The sequence below is a fragment of the Cupressus sempervirens genome, chromosome 6, assembly GCF_028749045.1.
Source record: "Cupressus sempervirens isolate cs-2001-9-10 chromosome 6, ASM2874904v1, whole genome shotgun sequence".
Classification (NCBI taxonomy): Eukaryota; Viridiplantae; Streptophyta; class Pinopsida; order Cupressales; family Cupressaceae; genus Cupressus; species Cupressus sempervirens.
The window spans coordinates 633,285,285-633,294,330 of NC_143123.1; positions in this window are offsets into that span (position 1 = coordinate 633,285,285).

Below are 9,046 nucleotides of genomic sequence, written 5' to 3' on the forward strand. Positions count from 1 at the left end.
AAGCTACAGATGCTTCAAGACATTTTGAGAAACTTCTCAAGAAGGACAATGAGTCCATTCCAAATTTCAACTCAAGAGTCTTTGGTTTGACTAACTAGTTGAGGATGAATGGAGAAAATAAGGAGGAGAAAATATTGAGAAAATTTGTGAAAAAAAATTGAAATGCTTGGTTGGTCCACACATAGGTGAATATTTTGAGAGGGAGGGTGGATCAATATATCCTAGATAACATCAAATTTTACCACACGTCTTTCTTCATACTGATTTAATAGTTAGTAATAGCTATAACTTAGCCAATTAGGTTCAAGCAAAAAATAGAAAAGATAAACATAACACCACATAACACAAGTATTTATCTTGTGGAAACCCCGCTAGGTTGAAAACCACAGTGTGTGAGATGATCCTCAAAAAGTTTACACTCTTTTGAAGTGCACTTAGTCACGAGATTATCTCTATTAGAAGGATATAAGAACACTATTAAGTTAGACTTAAGTAGTCACAATTGCATGATTGATCGACAAAATGGTGATGACTAAGCTGTTGCATCAAGACAACTTAATTATTGTAAGAATTGAGTAACTATTGTAGTATTGTCATTGATTGGAAATAATAGTAAGAGATAAAGGAAATGCAACTAGTCATGACAAAGAGGAATTCTATAGACATGACTATGACTGATAGAAATATGTAGATGCTAGATTATCATAGTTCATCTAAGATGAATCACCACTTATATGACATGCCTAGAGGATAGCCTGATAGTGATGTGACAAGCACAAAAAGAGAAGTACTAGAAGTAACAAATGAAAGAAAGGACACAAGTATAGATGTAGAATTATAGGAGGATAAAGAGGCCTACATAAATAGTAATATGTACATGTAGCCATAGTCATTTTTTGACAAATCTCACTTATAGATTTCAAATTTTGAATGCATGTTTTGAGGAGGATAACTTTAGGGTTTCAAAACCTAGATTGCAAGTGTATGTAAGGACACTTTAAATTTGTCATTGAAGTGGTGGTTTCTTGCTACTCTAAGATCTATAGAAGGAACAAGGTCAAAAAAGGAAGAAGAATAAGTAAAAAGTAGACCTGTGCACTAGCATGCAAAAGAAAGAAGTGAAAAAGAAAATTCTTTAAGTAAAGCCATAACTAAGGAAGGAGATTACATGATCTTTGAAGGAAATCAAAGTGGATCTACAAGGAAAGGTGTTTCAAACTCTTATATCTAATCTTTAGTTTTCTTTCTTATACTGCAATTATTGAAAGCCTTTAGAAGGGAAGACTTATAATAAGTCATTAAAATCCTCTAACAAGGTATCTCTCAAAAGAGATCAAAATCATCACACAAGGTAGCCTTATAAAGATTTTTTAATATTAAAATATTATGTTCATTCATGACAAGATGAGTTCTTAGAACGAAGATGTGTAAGCCTCTAACAAGGTACCCTTTTACTTGCAAGAAAAGGTTGGTGGGTATATTATTCCCACCGTGATTTTCACCCTCATAGTGGGGGTTTCCACATAAAAATATCTTTTCCACTGATGTATTTTTTCATGTGTGATCTTTTATGGTTCTACTATCAATACTTATTTTTGTCTTACTTGTTAAATTGTTGGTAACTAGTTTTGTGAATAAGGTTTTTTCTATAACTAGTAGCAAAGTTTGAAGTGATTTACCCCCGCAAGTATTGGTTGGGACCAACAACTTATATTAGAGAATAGTACCTAGTAGTAACAAGACTAAAAAATTGAGGGAAGATCAAATTGAAGCCACAAGACTTCGAAGAAATCTTGAGGATGCTCCAGACACTATTGAACGCTTGAAAGACAAGTTGACAAAATCTCTAGAAAAGAGAAAGAATATGATGAAGAAGTTAGCAGAAAGTCAAGTAATAATAAAAATGATAAAAGAGAAGAGTAGGTCTTAGAAATCTAAAGAGGCAAAATCGAAATTCACGTCTGACAATGATAAGTCAACAAGAAGGATCAAAATAATGAAAAGGGAATAAGAGATAATAATAGTAAGCATGAGTGAAGCTTAGGATGAGAAAGTAAATGTCATTCTTGCAAGAGATCAACCCTATGAAGAACTGAGAATAGCCTGGGAAGAAAAATATAAAGTTAAGGAATTGCTAAAACATAAGGAAGAATAAATGGATATGATGGAAGAAGAACACCAATTTTCTAGACACGAGAATAATATTTTATGGTAACATTGTCATGACAAAACATAATAATTGGAAGTCATAATTGAAGAATACAAGAAGATATAAGATAAATTTTTTAAACTAATGGATGAACAAAAGGACGCGAAAGAAATTTTTTTTGATTAATTCAAATGAAATTAAAAGGAATTTGAAAGAGAAACTCAAAGATAAAATAAAGACTACAAGTTCAACCGGTGTATGATTCAATGAAATTAACACAACAAAAAAATGAGTCTCCAGGAGTGAAAGACTTAAATAATAAGGAGACATCAAAGATAGCTATGAAATTAAAAAAAACCTACTTTGTATTATTGTGGTAAAGTAGGAAACATGCCAAATGTTTGTTGAAATAGGGAAATAGTTGTTGGAAATGTAGAGTGTAATTGAGAGGGAGGGGTGAATCAATTACCACAAAAATGATTCCTTGTCCTAAGATGTCAACTCAAGCTTTCACTGATCATGAAATACTGTCCAACTCAATTAACAAAGAAATATTATGATTAGTGATATATTTTAGCCTTTAGTATCTTAGTTGCAAAAACATAAAGCATAAGAAAATAACATGAGCATAGATGACACCAATATTTAATGTGGAAACCCAATTTGGGAAAAAACACTTTGCAACTAGTCACACTATTTTTTACTCTTCTAAAGTGAGCTCTATTATGAACCAACCTTGTTAAAGGTTATAATACATATTGTCAATTATGTCCTTGTTAGAGGATTTGGATCACCCTATTGTGGCCTAGTTAGAGGTCTTTAAACACTTCAATCCTTAAATGTTGCATTGTTATAGGATTTACAATATGTAAGTTAAGTTAACTTTGTTAAGATATTCTTCACTACTACAATGGTTAGAAGGTAGCATCAACTGTACCTTATTTATGAAGAAATTTTCTTTGTAGATTCAGATATCTATTCTGGCTTGACCTCTAGATCCTTACTGATCAAATGTTCTTTGTAGCTTATCTTCCATAGTTTTCTACTCTTCCTTTTCCCTTACTTACATATCCATCTTATTTCATTATTTTACTTTTGTATACTATCTTCACAACTTGAACTTTCTTATATATCATAGACTTTGTCAAGTTAGCTTGAATATTCTTCCAAATAATCAATAAAAATCCAAATAGTTGGCCTAAATCAATTAAATAGTATACAATTGTATTTTGCTATCACTCAGTCAATACATAGATTGAACACTCAGTTAATACTATGAGTCCTTTGATGCCTGACTACTAAGTTAATACTACGAGTAGGATATCATTTCATTAACCAGCTTCTTGGTCAATATTGAAATATCTTTATTACCCAATTGCTTAGTCAATACTAAAATATGCAAGGTTAATACTGCAAACTCCTCATTTCTTAGTTAATAGTGATATTTGTATAACATCAATGACAACAGACAATTGAAGAATTGTTTCCAGCAAACTCCCTTTTTAGCATTGATGGAAACACAACATGTCAACAAAAACTAATAAAGTATGAGCAATTGAATAATATACCTAGTTTCATTCTAATTCTCATCCATACCAACTCCTTCTGAGATTCTTCTTGGATTTTTCTTAGTTGCTTCCACTTAATTCTCCCTCTTACTTCTATCAAGACTCTTTTCATTTTCTCCCTTTTTTTGTACATTCCATCATTTGAATATCTTCCATCTGAGACACAAAATTTTCCCTCTTTCTCTTTGACACTGAATTCTCCCTTAGTCTTCCTTTTTGACACTAAACTCTCCCTCTTTGACATCACATGCCAAGGGATAAAAACTTTGAGGTTACTATGTACTTTTTGTACTAATTCATATGTAATATGCTTTGTATTTCACACCTGAAGTGTTACAATCTACATAAACTTGAGGTATCTTCAATGGAGCTTGGTTGATGCTGCAATATCTTTTTCTTTAGTGAGTATTAGATAGGGTAATAACCCCTAGATTATGATGCAATAGAGCCTAGTGGAACTAATCACAAGGTGATAAACTAGTCCAAAATTCCTCTTCACTAAAGTCCTTCAACCATATCTCTGGGTAAAGATGATCAAATGAGAAAGCACCAATCACAAGTGCTACAAGGATGATATTAGGTTATCACAACCCTACACCCAAATAAGGGAAACCCTAATCACTAGGGAACCCTATGAACAAGATAGCTTATCACAAGTTTCTTACAATGCACAAATTGAGCAATTTTGTGAAAACAACCTTAAAATTCTTCAAATGACCAAGGAATACTTCAACAGATTGTAATAGTCTATTTGGGTCACCAATTACATGAAACAATGGTTAAAACCAAACTATGTAAGTTTTTTCCACATAGTTGTTGTTTTAAACCATCCAAAAAGACTAGTAGTCCTTTTTGATGAAAAACTAATTTGAAAGGAAATATCTCCACACAACCCATGGAAAAAAATTTAGTTATGGGCACCATTTTGGGACTTACAAACCATACTAAGGCACCAAGGTTTTATCACCAAAACCAATGGGCTTTTATTCACTTTTTCGCTTAGGCAACTAGGGCAATTAGGCCTCCATTTATAAAGAAAGTACATGTTCTAGGACTCATCCTAGAAAATAATTATGGGAACATGTGATTAAAACCATAGATAAGTTACAAACTTGATTTCAAACCGTGATGCCAAGTTTGGTTGGAGTTGTAGGATATGTTGCATCCTTTTCCTAGCATGCACATGGGAAATGCATGCCTAGGGCATCAAATTTCTCAATGATCCTTGCAAGTACAAACTTAAAACCACTTACATCTTAAAATAAATATCCAATACTAGGATTTCACTAGAGGCCATTCATTTCCCATGGTGAAATCCTCCTCTATGCTTGAAAATGCTTCAAAACCTTAGGTTAGCAAGAAATCCAGACCTACTTACACAAAAATATGAATATATTAAGTTAGAAAATAGATGGAGACTTAAAACCTAAAGCATTGAAAATTTAATTCATCCACCTATCCAAAAATGTAGGTCTCAAAATTCAAAATAATCTGTATGAATCTGTATGACATAGGACAATAGGTTGTTTGTAGTAAAAAAAGGATTTTTATTGATTGAAAATTAAAAAATGCATTCTCTCCTTCACTCTTTTGCTATCACCTGCCTAAGAGGGCTTATTATAGGCCTTAAAAAATTCATAAAAACATTTCAAATGTGTTATGGCCATTGGGGAAGTTTTTTCTTTGATTTACAAAAAATGCTTGACAACTTTTCAAGCAATTTTGCATTTTTGCGCTTTATAAGAAAAAGTTATGAAAACTTAAACCTAATGAACCAAATAGGTCCTAAACATGATAAAAAAAAATGAAATGATATAAAATCCTAAGATTCTAGGGCCTTTAACCATCTTTGACCATAATAGACCAAGGGCTTATAATAGTGCCAATCTTGGAACTAGGTCATGCAACTTGGTCTAGATGCCTATTTGATTAATCTTTACAATGTTTTATATTGAGATTTGAGGTTTGATATTTGGATCTGAGGTTTGATATAGATTTATTGTGTGTGCTCCTGCACCATACTTCCCTTGTGTTTGAAAACTCAAGTTCTTACTTGAGGGTAATTGCTCCACAGAAGTACCATGTTGTTTGATCTAGTCTTTTGTCATCCAAGTTGCATCAATATTGGGAAGCCCTTTCTACTTGACTAAGTACTACATGTACTTCTTGGTTTTGATTTTTTTTAGCAACTTGGTGTTCAAAATTTCTTCTAACTCCATTGGTTTTGATTGAGGGAGAATAGTTACACAATCTTCATTATGGATGTCTGCTTGCTCACCTTGTTCACTTACTAAATTTGCTATGCCTTTGTATGGGGTGAGGTCTACAACATTGAAGACTAGAGAAATTTCAAGGTAGGGGGAAGAGATATCTCATATACATTTTCACCCATCTTGTTGAGTATATTACATGGTCCAACTTTCTTCATCTGAAGTTTGGAATATTTGCCTTTAGGTAGTCTCTCTTTTCTCAAATATGCCCAAACCTTATCTCCAACTTTGAAGTAGATTTCCATTATTTTCTTATCAGCATGTTCCTTGTATTTTAGTGTTGATCTCTATAATGATTCCTTGACCTCATGTTGCACCTTTGTGATGAGTTTTACTAACTCTTCTCCTTGAGCACCGATTTTGAAATTAGATGGTAGTTCTACCAGGTCCACTGGTACCTTGGGATGAAGGCCATACACTACTTGGAAGGGAATCTTACCTTGTTGATCTATTCATGGAGTCATTAAATGCAAACTCTACTTGGGGCAAGAGTAGATCCCAACTCTGAGCATACTGCTTGTTGAGGCATCTTAGGAGATTTCTTAAAGATCTATTTACCACCTCAATTTTCCCATCACTTTTTGGATGGTAGGTAGAATTGTAGGTTAGGCTAGTACCAAGTTTCTTAAAAAGTGTTCTCCAAAAATGGACTTGAAATTTTACATCCCTATCAGATACAATAGTTTGTGGTAAACCATGGATCCTAACTACTTCCTTAAAGAAAAGATGTGCAATATGAGAAGCATCATTTGTGCTTTTACATGGTATGAAGTGGACCATTTTACTAAATCTATCCACTACCACATAAACACTATCAAAACCTTTCTTAGTTCTAGGTAGCCCCATGACAAAATCCATTGAGATTGATTCCCAAGGTCTTGTGGGGATTGGTAATGGTTGATATAACCCCTAATTTGTTGAAATACCTTTGTCTTGTTGACAAATGGCACAAGTCTCAATGAACTTCTTTACCTCATTGTTCATGTTTGGCCAATGATAGCTTATTTTCACCATGTTTGTTGTCTTGTCAATGACAAAATGTCCTCCTAGACCACCATAGTGTTTCTACTTGATGATATTTGTGTTCATTGAGCATTTGGGAATGCATAATTGAGCTCCTTTGAATAGGAGTCCATTCTAAGTTAGATATTTAGAGAAATTTGTATGGTATCTTCTTACCATCTTTATGCAAATGTGAAAAATCTCTGCAAAACCAAGATCATCAGCACATAAGTGCTTGAGGAAATCAATTCCCACACTTTTTAGTTCTACTTCTTCAACTAGACCAACCCTTCTGCTAAAGGTATCAACAACTTTTTTTGCAACACCTTTCTTACACTTGATGTTGAAAGTATAAGCTTGCAACTGCTCCATCCATTTTAGATGTCTAATAGATAGCTTTTCTTGACAATTAAAGAAACTCAATCCATGGTTGTTAGTGTATCCTACAAACTCCTTTGGGATTAGATAGTGCCTCCATTTCTTGAGGGCTTGTACAATGGCATAAAGTTCCAAGTCATAAGTTGAAAACTTTTTCTTAGCATCATTTAGTTTCTTCGAAAAGAAATCTATTGCCTTACCTTCCTAACTTAGGAATGCACCTAGGGCCAAATTTCTTGCATTAGTTTCCACAGTGAAAACCTATTAAAATTAGGTAGAGCCAAGATTGGGTATTGAGAGACTCTATTCTTCAAGTACTGAAATGCATCATTAGCTTCCTTTGTCCAAGCAAATTTAGTCTTATTTCCTCCTTTGATGGTGTCAAGCATGGGTGCATACACATGGTTGAAATTTTTTATAAACTTCCTATAGAAGGTGGCAAGACCATGGAAGCTTCTTACATTGCCTTGGTTCTTTGGTGGGGGCCAGTTGATGATTTCTTTGACCTTCTTAGGGTCCATCTTGAGGGTACCTTGTGAGATCACAAATCCTAGGAACACAAGTTCCTTCTTCATAAACATGTACTTTTCCAAGTTGATCACCAACTTGTACTGATGAAGCCTCCTTAGTACCTGTTCCACATGATCAAGATGCTCCTCCTTGCTATGACTAAATATTAGTATGTCATCAAGGTAAATAACAACAAAAATGCCAATAAAATCTATAAATTTCTCATTCATAAGCCTCATAAAAGTACTAGGGGCATTTCTTAACCCAAAGGGGATCACTAACCATTTAAACAAACCTTTAGTAGTTTTGAATGCTATCTTCCATTCATCACTTGGTTTTATTCTGATTTGATTGTAGCCAAAATTCAAGTCTACTTTGGTGAGATAGCAAGCTCCTCCTAGTTGATCCAATAGATCCTCAATTCTAGGCATGGGGAATCTATACCTTATGGTAATCTTGTTGATAGCCCTGCTATTAGTATAATACCTCCATTTTCCATCATTTTTAGGAGCAAGGATAGATGGGAAAAAAAAAGGACTTAAACTCCTTTGTAGTAGAGCTTTTCCCAACAAATCATTCACCTGCTTGGCAATTTCAACATGTTGAGTTCATGTCATTTTATAGGGTACCTTGTTAGGTAGGGAAGAGCAAAGTATCAAATCAATTTGGTGATTGATATCTCTAATGGGAGGGAGGCTTGTGGGCAAATTAGTAATAGTAACCTCACTGTACTTTTGAAATAGATCTTGTATTTCTTTAGGGATAGGAACATCGTCCTTAGAAATTATGTTTTACTTTGGCTTAGAGACCAAAATTAAACCTTGGGCATCATGTTCCTTCAAGGCTTTAATCATTTTTCCCCCCCTATGGTTAAAATATTAGGTTCTTCTTTAGGATCAGACATGGGCTTCATGGTGAAGGTTACACCATTCGTAGTCTTTGGGCACATATGTTTCCTTGACTAGTGCCACATTCTATCCCAAGAAGAAATCATGTTTTTTCCTTTCTTCACTCTCTCTGTCTAGATGAAGTTCCACCAAGTTAGGGCTTCTCCCTTCAACTTAGACTTTTCCATCTTTACCCTCTGCTTCTCTAGGATTTCTTTGCACTCAAATAAACTAGTTAGGGCTTCTATCCAATCCAATGTTACATCAACATTCATTTTGATA